This window comes from Hordeum vulgare, chromosome 3H (genome assembly GCF_904849725.1).
Source record: "Hordeum vulgare subsp. vulgare chromosome 3H, MorexV3_pseudomolecules_assembly, whole genome shotgun sequence".
In the NCBI taxonomy this organism is placed as follows: Eukaryota; Viridiplantae; Streptophyta; class Magnoliopsida; order Poales; family Poaceae; genus Hordeum; species Hordeum vulgare.
In genome coordinates, this window is record NC_058520.1 from 540569560 (window position 1) to 540582598 (window position 13039).

Genomic DNA, 13039 nt, shown 5'->3' on the forward strand with positions numbered 1-13039 from the left:
TAGATTATTATTTTGATTATATATATTCTATTCTCGTAAAGTGCGACCAGCAGCCACGGGGAACGGATCTATGCGGATACTATGTTTGCGAGACCATTCGCACGTTTACCTCTGAGTTCAAGGATCACAGATTCGACGTAAGCAATGAACATTCACACCTCTATTTTTACCCGTCATTCTTTGTTATCATGATTGATATTCATATTCATCTCCTCTTCTTATATAGCACACGGCCATGAGGACGAAGGTCCTACCAGAGCAACGCGCGATTGCTGTTGCAGAGGAGCTTGCGGGATTTCTGAGGGCGGAAGCTATAGAAGACAAAGGACGATTTAGTGTACCTAAGGGCCATTACTGATGTTCGTCCATGTAATCGAATATACGGGCTCTAGTCCCGATAATTCGGATCTCCATATAATTGTATATATATGATCGCTTGTAAGATAAGTTAATCTTATATATATATATGCATAATTATTTCTATTTAAATTATATGAAAACTAATTCCCGAACACCAAACGAGGCATCACGTTAATCTCCCGAACAGCTAAACCCTAAAACCCTAAAACCCAAAAATAATTTCATTCAAAAAAAAAAACAAAAATAAGCAAAATCTGAAAATCTTTAGTCGCGGTCCTTGTAACGAACCGGGACTAAAGGTCCTGCCCCTGGGGCGCTACGAGGCGCCCACGTGGAGCACATTTAGTCCCGGCTTGTAAGAGGGCCGAGACGAAAAGGTTAGGCTTTTAGTCCCGCCCCTTTAGTCCCGATTGGTGAACCGGGACTAAAGCCCCTTACGGGCCGGGGCTATAGGCCCTGTCCCCACTAGTGTGGTTAATAATATGGCAAGTGGGTCAAAAAAATATGACAAGTACGTACAGAAAAAATAGTTGACGGAACATGTCGATATGAGATCTAGTTTCGAATAACTCGCCGCGAGAAAGTTAATGATAAAAACGGATCAGTGAATCTTGATAACATCATTGCATGCATGCATGCATGCATGACGAAGATAGAGGAGTTTGGCCCAGCATCGAAATGCTTTTTTAAGTAATCTGATTAATAGAGCAATGCTAGTTTTTTATTAGGATGATGATTAGCTGACCGCCGCACGGCAAGGCGCAGGTGCGACGCTGCTGCGTAGCTGCTTCCAAGACCCCCATAGGTCTTGCCGAGGCGTCTTTCTCTCAACATAAGATGAAGAAAAAACATGTAAGATTTTGTCGAGGCGTACATGCACAGTTAGCGATGGATTTTTAGTCTCCAATTTGCCTTTGAAGAGGCGTTCATTGCAATCTCGATCCGTGTTGGTATGATAAAATGATGTATAGTGTGATATTGATTAATGTAGCATCTTAAATAGCATTTCTAAAATATTTAACAGGTAAATTAACATCAGATTCATACTCTACACATTTTTCTAATCATATTTTATATTTAACATGTTAAAATTATAGTTACAAATTAAAAGATATAGATATTTTTGAATGTACTATCTGTTTTAGTCAGAAGACTGCAGGTTAACTTTTGAAACGGCATGAGGCTTTCCGCTGAAATGCAAAAGATATTAGTTTTCCGTTCATTAACGGCAGAGTGCGGGTTATTTATCAGAAATGGTAGTTTTATTCGTAAAACAGTAAAAACGGTTCATTATGTCACTTAAATATGGATAAGGGGTTAATTACATGAAAACGGTGGGGTTTCGTAAACATGCTGACGGTGAACGTGCAGAACCAATCCATATTTTATTTGTAGGTATGGATTTAAAAATAAGATATGAATTCCATGGAAAAGACATAAATTTAACATTTCAAGCAAGGAATGAGGAATGATAATCCCATCTTCCAAAGATATGTTTGAAGGCCGATTGAAGATGTTGTAAACACTTTGTTATGGAAAGATGCATGGACTGCGGACTTAATTTTGCCGAGAGATTTCCTAGGATTTTATAAGATGCCCGGTCGACCGGTCTACCTTTGGGACAATCACCGTGCAGCCATCCGATTCCTTCATATACATCCTTTAGATCTTGCCGTTCTCCTTGTGTCGTCTTTTTCCCTGCATCCCTTGCGAGAGAAAAAAGGAAAACCCTCACGTTCCACGTGCACAGAGCACGACCCTCCAGCGTACCACTTCCATGCCCCACTCTCGTCGTGGCCAGGCCACTAGCTCCGGGAAGGTCTCCTCCGTGTCCAACCGGGTCGTGTTGTAATCGCTAGCACAAAAAAGTAATATCGCCATGGATGGGATTGCAAAAAAAAAAAACTTGATCTACTTCCCTAGCAAATCTCGCAACGCCCCCAACACCTTGGTTGAAAACACCCCTACACTGCTGTCGGGGCTCGCCGCCGTTTTTTGTTGCAGCTCTTGTTCGCACGAGCATGAAAGCCGAAAAGGGTGACACCGGTCGTAAAGAAAATTGACAACGGTCGTAGTAAAAAATAAAGAGTTGCATGTCTTGGTAACCTCATTGACGGTGCATGGACTAGGGGCCCTAACCTAGTCGACCAAGACTCCTCGGACTGGTCGAGGGGGCCTTCCACCAAGATGGGCTCCGGAGGTCGCCTCTATGCTAAGATACTGATCTTGTAACCCTAGACACCTTATTAGGCGTGTATATAAGTCGTAGGGTTTTGTAGAATCGAAAGTATGTCTAGAGGGAGGTGATTAGACTACTTAACAAGATAAAAACTTAGCATTTTTTTAATTTTAAGTGTGGGCCAATTTTAGCAATTATGACTAGTCAAATACAGCCTACACATGCACATCTAAGAGTATAGTAGCGAAAAGTAAGACATATAAATGTAAAGTAGAGGATAAGGTAGGGAGATCAAACACAAAGGTTGACATCACATTTTTGGCATGGTTCCGATAGCTGACGCTATCGTACGTCCATGTTAGTGGAGACATCAACCCATGAAGGGTAATGGATGCGAGAGTCCACGGAGGGCTCCACCCACAAGGGGTCCATGAAGAAGCGGCATTGTCTATTCCACCACGGCTTCCATCCACACAGGATTAGCCTCGCTCACGGTAGATCTTCACGATTCCCTTATAGACATCTTGGTTCAACTCCACAACACGAAGTAGGAGAGCAACACGTAACCAATCTAGGAGGCACCATTCTCCAAAAGGTAATAGATGTGGTAGAACGATGAACTCCTTGCTCTTGTGCTTCTAAAGATAGTCTCCTCAATACTCAATCACTCTCTCTCAGATTTGGCAGGGGTGAGAGAGATTGACCTTGTGAAAAGAAACTTGGGGAGGCTACAAATCAAGGTTCAAATGGTTGGAATGGAATCTCTTGATCTCAACACATCAGTAGGTGACTCTCTCTAAAAAATTAATCTCTCAAGTGTAAGTGTGTTCTGAGTGCTTCCTCTATGAATGAGAGGTAGGTGGAGGGGTATATATAGGCATCCCCAAATCCAACCGTTACAATATTATTGCCTAACTCGGTGACATCGAAAAGAATCTCGGTGGTACCGAGTTGCACTAAATGTGGCAACTTTTGAATTCTCGGTGAGACCGAAGTATGAATCTCAGTGGTACCGATACGATGACCTAGACCAATTTTCAGATCTCGGTAAGACCAATTTCAAAGTCGGAAATTGCGATTCTCGAAATCTTTTCAACAGCATGTTGGTCACTGAATCTCGGTGGCACCGATATGAAAGTTGGTGGTACCGAGATGGTAGGGTTTGGCATAGGATTTGTCAAGTGTAAAATCAGTAAAGCCGAGTGGAAATTGTTGATGGGACCAATTTTGCTGGTTTGGCTTTGGAGAAAGATATTTTTGTGGGGGAATGAGTGAACATTTTTTATGGCTAACTCTAAACACTTGAGCAACCAATTCATCATAATTACTCGATCCCCTTTTCATAGTATTGGCTTTTCTATGGACTCAAAGTGATTTCTTACAAATATAAAATGTAGAGCTTTCTTGCTTGAAGCTTGAGCCAATCCTTTTACCTTTATGTGATATGGGTGCCAGTGTCAGCGCTATTTCTTTTATCTTATATCAAGAAATTATACATGAGATAGCACCCGCTGAAATAGAAGACATAGATGTTACTATTAAACTTGCTACTAGAGATACCATCACACCGCTGTCAAGACAGAAACAATCCTATTCAATTATATATTTTTAATAATCATTATACTCAACATCAAACTACCGCACGACTTTCTTAAGTATTAAATTTATATCATTTTCTATGAATAATAATAAAAGCAGATGACAACAACAAAATCAGATTAAAAATGAATGGCTAATAAGTCGAACTCATATTATTCTATTCCTTACTAAGTCACATATCTCCTGAGGGTCAGATTTGTTACCCTTTCTGATCCAAAATAAATGTCACTCACTTAGTTTTTTTTTTTACTTAATTTAGTTATAAATTTACGACAGTTATTTTTGACAGAGGGAGTATTTGACAAGCCGCCATGCATGTCTACTCTACGACCTCGCACGAGCCACCGCCTGCGGGGACGACCCACCGGCAGCGCGCGTCCAGCTACCCTACGAAGCACCGATACGGCAACACTGATACGCCAATACGGGTATGGTGATACGGGATACGGCAATTTTTAAAAACAGCAATTCGGCGATACGGCAAGCATATATAAATAATGATAAAATAACATGCAATAAAAAGTAACATAATAAATGTATGAGATGATAACAAAATACCGATCCACTGGTTGCCTAATTACTTACGTACCTTATTGTTTCTTATTTTAAAATATCATTATCATCAATGAATAATACGACCAATCGGTCATAGACTATTACAATATAATTTAGACTGTAATATCTATTAACATGATAATACAAAATTAATATTTTTTAAAAAAAATTAAAAACTTAAGATTGTCAAATGGCAAACATATATAAAGAGCAACTTTGAATTACACGAGTGGGCCAAATAATGAATTGCACAAGCAACATCCTTAACAAACACTTTTATCCAACTACTACATTAGTATAGTCCACGTGCACTACCTATATGAACATACTTCCGGGCACTTGGGCTCACCCAAACGAAGAGCAACACGGACTTATGACAGGCCTTGAGCCATCTTTTCCAAAAGCCTGTTAGAAGGGGACACCTTCGTCCTTATAAGTCGTGTCATGTCTTCTTCCACAACTGATGTGGGACTAAACCCAATAACTTGGCCGTCCACTCGATCCAGCTCATTTCTGAGAGGTCTTGCTCGGTCAGGCCGAGCTCAGGAAAGCTTTGGCTGAGCACCGACAAGGCATACTCCTTCGACTCCAGCACTTGACCGGTGAAGGAGATGGAGACGTTGCCCTCCATCGATCCGGTAGGAGCATACACAGAGAGATAATACTCGTCCGGTAGATTGGGCCCCACATACTGCCACCTGTGAACCAGCCCGGCAATGAGTTGGACCGGACCGGTCCGGTCGACGGTGAACACGGTGACGTTGCGAGGAACCGGAACGAGCCAGAGCTTCCAAGCGTACACCACGCCCCAGCTCCCGCCTCCGCCGCCACGGATCGCCCAGAACACGTCGTCGCCCATTGAGCTTCGGTCATGGACCCTACCGTCCGGAGTGATGAGCGCCGCGTCAAGCACGTTGTCGGCGGCGAGCGCAAACTTCCGGGACAGAAGCCCGAACCCGCCGCCGGAGACGTGCCCCCCTAGACCAGTGGTCGACTCCGACCCGGCCGTGAACGCCAAGGTCCTGTTCGACCGCCCCACGGCGTAGTACAACTCGCCCACGGTCGCTCCCGACTCGGCCCAGGCCGTGGCCGAGCCCGGCTCGACCCGGACACGGTTCAGGTTCGCGAGGTCGGCCACCACGAACGGCACGTGGTTCTCCGTGGTGTAGGACAGCCCCTCGTAGCTGTGCCCGCCGCTGCGAACGCGGATCGCCAGCGAGCTGGTGCGCGCACACAGGATGGCTCGCCTCACCTCATCCCTCGACTCCGGGAAGACAACGGCTGCGGGCCGGGCGACGTACGTTCGGGAGCGTGAACCGGAGGTTGAAGATGGAGGAGTTGAGCAGCCCGGCGTAGCTCGGAGACGTGGGCAGGGAGAAGTTGGTGACGCCGTTGGAGACGATGCAGGACGAGAAATTGCTCGCCGTGACCGCCGCCGCATCCGAGCATGGTAGCTGATGAAGCAACAAGAGAAGGCAAATCAGCAGGAGGGGAGCTGCAACTGAATGCATTGTTGTTCGGTGATATCGACTCGAGAGATGCTTGTTGATATGCGAATGTATACAGGTGGTTCGTGTCTGGATTGAAAATGGTTGTAGTCTTATACTAAACAATAATGCTATACTATTTTTTTTTTCATCGACAATAATGCTATACTAGTTGGATTAGTTGGATTATGGAGCTCAACACGCACTTGTATTCACATTCTCAGGGGTATTTATACAACAGAGGTACAAGGGGGAGGTGAGGGAGATCATGCAACGGCTGGCAGCGCATGCACGCCATGTGGGAAGGATCGTGCGTGAGAGGCGCGCGTGCCAGCCAAGCCACCTGCCGAAGGAGTCGGTCCAGGCGGTTAGCCCTCTGACCCAGCGTGTACGTGGTGTGTGTGTAGTGGACTTCCAACAGCCCCCCGCAGCCGATACGTGGGAGGCCCGAATGTTGAGGTTGGACCGGAAGTCGAGGAAGAGGCTCGTCGGCAGCCCCTTGGTGAAGATGTCGGCGAACTGAGAGCTGGTCGGGACGTGGAGGACGCGCACCTCGCCGAGCGACACACGCTCGCGAACGAAGTGCAGGTCAATCTCCACGTGCTTCGTGCGCTGGTGTTGAACGGGGTTCGACGCCATGTACATGGCACTTACGTTGTCGCAGTAGATCACCGTGGCGCGCGCGGGCGTCTGCCGGAGTTCGCCAAGTAGCTGGCGCAACCAGACAGTCTCTGCAACGGCGTGCGCGACGGCACGGTACTCCACCTCGGCGCTCGAACGCGAGATGGTGTGCTGACGCTTCGAGGATCAGGAGACGAGGTTGCCACCGAGGAAGACACAGTACCCGGAGGTGGAGCGACGAGTATCGGGGCACCCTGCCCAGTCGGCATCGGAGTAGGCAGTGAGCTCGGTGGAGGCGGAGCGATGAAACTGCAGCCCAAGGTGAGTCGTACCGCGAAGATAGCGCAAGATGCGCTTAAGCAGCTGGTAGTGCGAGTCGCGAGGAGCGTGCATGAAGAGGCAGCACTGCTGAACACCATAGGAGAGGTCTGGCCGAGTGAGTGTAATGTACTGAAGGGCACCGGCGAGACTGCGGTACAAGGACGGATCATGAAAGAGGGGTCCGGTGTCAGCGTGTGTGTCGACGGGCGTGGAGATGGGCTTGCAGTTGAGCATGCCGGCGCGGTTGAGGATCTCGAGAGCATACTGCTCCTGGGAGAGGAAGAGACCGACGGTGGTGGAAGCGACATTGATGCCGAGAAAATGGTGTAGTGGGCCGAGGTCCGACATGGATAATTCATGGTGGAGCGAGGAGATGATAGAGCGAAGCAGCGAGGTGGTGCTGGCGGTGAGGATTATGTCATCAACGTAGAGCAGCAAATAGGCGAGCTGGGTGCCGCGACGCATGATGAACAGGGAGGAGTCGGAGCGAGAAGCGACAACCCCGAGCTGGAGAAAGGTATGTGGTGAACCGGGAGAACCACGCGCGGGGTGCTTGCTTCAACCCGTAGAGCGAGCGGTTCAGGCGGCAGACGCTCAACGGCGTGGCAGGGTCGACGAAGCCGGAGGGCTGCTGAGCGTACACGGTCTCCGCAAGGTGACCGTGTAAGAAGGCGTTCTTGACGTCGAGCTGGTGGATCGGCCAAGAGCGCCCGGTGGCGATGCTGAGAACAGTCCAAATCGTTGCCGGTTTGACCACGGGACTAAACATCTCGCCGTAGTCGACGCCGGCCTGTTGCGTGAAGCCGCGGAGGACCCAGCGCGCCTTGTAACGCACCAGGGAGCCGTCAGGATGAAATTTGTGGTGGTAGATCCACTTGCCGCTGACCACGTTTGAACCTACAGGACGAGCAACCAAATCCCAAGTGTTATTCTGCAAAAGCGCGTTATACTCTTCCAGCATAGCGCGGTGCCAGTTTGGGTCGTTGAGAGCAGCACGCTAGGAAGAGGGGATGTGGCTGATCGCGGTGGTGTCGGCGTGGAGGCTAAGTGGGATTTTGGGTTGGCGAAAGCCAGCTTTGGCGCGGGTCTGCATGCCATGCATGTTGGCGGGAGGGGCACCGGGGACGGCCCGTGCCGGCATGCAGGGAGCGAGGGTGGGTGGCGCGGCTGGTGAGGCGGCTGGCGTGGTTGGGGTTGGTGGGGCGACTGGGTTGGCAGGAGTTGTGTCGGGAGAGGGTGGGGCAGGAACGGATCCCGCGGAAGATGCGCGCGGGGACCCCACGGAAGGCGCGCCAGCAGGCGTGCGTGGGGAGATGGGCTGGTGGATGGGGGTGATCCCCGCGGGAGGGGGAGGCGTAGGTAGCAACAACGCAGGTGGGACGGGAGAGGGCGGCGCGATTGGCGGCAACGGGGTGGTACGAGGTAAGCGCGCCCCGCAAGGTGGGATCAGGGGAGTGGGATCCTCTGTGGCTGGTGGTGGTGGTGGGATCAGTGTAGGGTCCGGTTGAAAGGGAAGAATCCCTTCATCAAAGACCACATGCCTGGAGATGATCACCTTGCGAGTGTGTAAGTCGAGACATCTATAGCCTTTGTGCTCGTGCGGGTACCCAAGAAAGACACAGCGGACGGAACGTGGTGATAGTTTATGAGTTGTGGTGGGGTAGACGTTGGGAAAGCACATGCAGCCAAAGACGCGGAGGTGATCATATGTGGGGGCTTGGCCATAGAGGGAGTAGAAGGGAGTGTTGTTGTTAATGGCGGAAGAGGGGCGCCGGTTGAGAAGGTGGGTGGTAGTGCGCATGACGTCGTTAGTGGTTCGTATCATGCGTTCGGCTTTCCCGTTTTGTGGCGAGGTGTAGGGGCAAGAGAGACGGAGAGAAGAGCCGCGGGACGAGAGAAAACGGCGGAGCTCGGTGGTAAGGAACTTGCCACCGTTGTCGCTTTGGACGCACTTGATTGTGGTATGGAACTGAGTGGCGACGTACGCAAAAAAACGGAGGAGCGTGTGGGATGTGTCCGACTTGTTGTGCAAGGGAAACGTCCACGAGAAGTGGGTGAACTCATCAAGGATGACGAGGTAGTAGAGGTAGCCGGAGGAGCTAGCGACGGGTGACGTCCACAGATCGCAGTGAATGAGATCAAAGGCAGCAATAGTACGAGAACGCGAGGAAGAAAATGGTAATCTTGATTGTTTGCCAAATTGACAAGATGCACAAATGTGGTCACCGAAACTAGCCCTATTACACGGTGTTTGAAGAAAATGTTTAGCTAAAGCGGAAAGGGAATTGTTGCTAAGATGCCCGAGGCGTTGGTGCCACAGGCTGCCGTCGACGGAGAGGATCTGTTGCACCGGTCCGGAGCTGAAGAAAGGGTAGAGGTCGCCGTGGCTACTGGACGTCATTAGGATGCGCTGGGTTTTGAGGTCCTTCACAACAAAACCGAAGGGTTTAAACTCAATGGTGCAGGAATTTTCACGAGTAAATCGACGGACAGAAATCAAGTTTTTGATGATGGTGGGAGAGACGAGAACATCGGAGAGGGAGAAGGGGCCAAGGCGTGTGGAACCGACTGCCACAACGGGAATCCGAGACCCGTCACCAACGACAATGCGGGAGGAAGAACGCGAAAGAGAAGAATAAAGGTGGGAGAGGTTACCAGTCTCACCGGTGACGTGGGAGGTGGCGCCAGTGTCGAAGAACCACTCGCCGCCGTGCACCTGCTGCTGCTGCGAGATGTTGTTGAGGGCGGCATGCAGGGCGGCGTAGTTGTCCCAGGAGGCAGGGTTGGTGGAGGTGGACGCGCCAGCGTGGTAGACCTGATGAGGGTTGCCGGGGCGAGGGCCTAGGACGCCGGAGGAGTTGGGAGCCGCCCATGGCGCCCGAGGCGGCGGTGGGGGCGGGAACGGGCTCCCGTAGGGCGCAAAGTACCCCATCCAGGGATGGGCACCGAGCGGCTGCTGGGGGGAGCCATGCCCCGCGTGAGCATGGGAGCCGGTGCCGGGAGACCCACGGCCGCGTCCACGCCCGCGCCAGCGGCCACGACCGCGGTCACCGCCAGAGAAGGGGTCGGCGGGCGCCTTGCCCTTGTCCGTCGGTGGAGTGGTAGGGCCGGTAGCGCGGGGGCCACCAGAAGAGCCGCCGGAGGTGTTGGTGAGGGCGAGTGCGGTGGCGCCGTCCGAGCGCCCGTCGGCCCGAGCGCGCTCGTTCTGCGTGATCTCCTCAAGAAGGAGACGGGAACGAGCCTGAGCGAAGTTTGGGAATGGAACCTGGAGGGGAAGGACCGTCGCGAGGACATGAAAACGACGGCTGAGGCCGTGGATGAACTGGAGCGTCAGGGTGCGGTCGGTGACCGGCTCTTCAACGTCGGCGAGGGCGACAGCGAGGGCCTGGAGCCGGCGGGCGTATTCCGCAACAGGCAGATCGCCCTGCACCATGCTGCGAAATTCGGCGGAGAGATGGATCGCGCGGCTGGCCTGGTTGTCGAGGAAGAAGAGGCGGAGAGTCTGGCAGATCTGGTACGTCATGGGGATGTTTGGGGGGGAGACGACGACATCATACAGCTAGTCGGAGATCGTGGAGGAGATCCAGAGAACGATGGTGATGTCGTCGTTCCGCCACACGGCGTCCGCATGGAGAGGGTCGCGGTCCTGCTCGTCGTGGTGCTGGGCGTTGTATTTGCAGAGGATGCAGTAGAAGAGGTGACGCCACTTGGAGTAGTTGCCGGCGGCGAGGTCGAGTTTGAAACGCAGGAAGTGCGTGATGGTGTGGGGAAGCCCGTCGACCGGCACCGGCGCGGGGGCTAGAGCACCGGCGGCGTCGAGGTCGTAGCCGACGCCGGGAGGGAGGGGAGCGGCAGCCGGGTCAGCCGGGACAAGGTCACGGCCGAGACCGTGGGGGGGGGGGGGGGAGGAGCGGCAGCAGGAGCGGTCGGTATGGCTGCGGCAGCGGCTGCGGGCGCCGGAGCGTGGGGAAGGAGCCCTGCGCCGGGAGCAGCAGGGGCGGGTGGGGCGGCAGCGAGAGGAGCGAGGGGAGGAAGGTTGGCTGCGGCGTCAAGGTCGGCCGAGCGGGAGCGGCGAAGCATGGCGGAAGCGTGGGGATGGATCGGACCTGCTCAGGTACCAAGTTGGATTATGGAGCTCAACACGCACCTGTATTCACATATCTCAGGGGTATTTATACAACAGACACTACTGGAATCTGCTGGTTTGCCGACAGCCAGAACTGACGGCAAAGGACAGTTTAACTGATGGCAAAGGCTTTGCCGTCAGTGAGCTGTCGGCAAAGGTGTCGGCCAAGATTTTATCGGCAATCACCTTCTTTGCCGACAGCCGGAGCTCCACCGATGGCAAAGACTTTGCCATCAGCCTTGTGGCACGGGCTGACGGCAAAGAGCAGTGGCGGCAACGGCGCAGGCCGAGCTCCGTTAGAAGGTTAACGGCAGGCTTTGCCCACAGCCGTAGCCAAGCTGACGGCAAAGCCTCCCCTCTTTGCCCACAGCCGTAGCAGAGCTGATGGCAAAGCCCAAACACCTGGATCCCCTTGGCCGCCTCTTTGCCGACAGCTTTGTCCCACCTGACGGCAAAGCCGAAAAATTGGTATTCCCAGAGTTGCCAGAATGCACAGGCTACCGCCACGTGTCCTCTTTGCCGACAGCCCACCGATGGCAAAGTCTTTGCCGTCAGTGAGCTGTCGGCAAAGACCCTCTTTGCTTTTTTTTCATATTTGTTTTCTGTTAATTCCCTGCATTTGCAAAACATAGATACAAACAACAACATATATATATTGAATCTGCCCCTAAACAGCACCACAAGTGCATCACAAAGTGCAAACAACACGAATATATGTCATTAAAGTGCAAACAAGATCACAAAGTATTACAAAGCATCACAAGTGCATCCACAAATACAATTGCATTACAAAGTTCATCTAGGACTACACAAGTGCATTACAAAGTCTCGAGCATCCATCCATATGCGATGCTGCTTTATCAAAATCTGCATAATGAGAAAGAATTTAGAAGAAGAATACAATAAGAAAGAAGTTATCTAAATTAAGCTAAGCAATTAGAAGAAGAAGTGGAAGAAGAAGAAGAAGAACAAGAAGAAGAAGTGGAAGAAGTGGAAGAAGAAGAAGAAGAAGATAGAGAAAAGTAAAGAAGAGAAGTTATCTTTTTCTCCTCTTTCTTCTTCTCTTATTTCTTCATCTCTTGTTTGTTCTTCTCTTCTGGTTTCTTTTAAAACTTTCTAAACTAATTATGTCATTTTTGAGCTCTAATATCAACTAGAATTTACTAAGCTAACTAAACCATGGCTAATATCAACTAGAATTTACTAAGCTAACTAAAGCCTGGCATAATCTAAGTTGATCTAAACAATAAGAAGAATAAGAAGGAGAGGAATAACTTACCAAATGCGAGGAAACGAAGGAGAAGCTGCATCTCCGTTGGTCGCTGGGTTGCTAGGGCTCTCACCAGGAGAAGTAAAGGGATCGTGGGATTCAACTCTTGAATGACGCTGCAACAAGGCAAGAGTTAAAATATGTGGTTAGCACGGCAACAGACAATGGTATAAGACCGTGCAAGGTTGGTCATTGAAAGGGAACTCACCGTTCCCACCGGAGAAGGCATCGGCGGAGGGGGCGGCAAACCTTGCTTCTCACACATAGCCTGCAAATTAGTTTTCGAGGAGTCAAAGAAATAGCCTTGTTGCGTCTCATACATGGCCTTGCTTCTCACACAACTGACTTACCGCAACGAAGTCGTAGAGTCAAAGAAATAGCCTTGTTGCGTCTCACACATGGCCTTGCTTCTCACACAACAACCCCTAATATAACGAGCTTGGCCTGTGTTGAATATGTAGAGTTATCATCAGATCAATCTGCAGGAACCGCGGACATCCACGTTGACCCTATAGTTTGAA

At 50.7% G+C, this 13039-nt stretch overlaps 1 pseudogene; it reads right to left on the minus strand.

Moving 5' to 3' along the window:
- Window positions 1-4959: 4959 nt before the first annotated feature.
- LOC123440497 lies at window positions 4960-6219 on the minus strand (annotated as a pseudogene).
- Between the last annotated feature and the right edge of the window lie 6820 nt (window positions 6220-13039).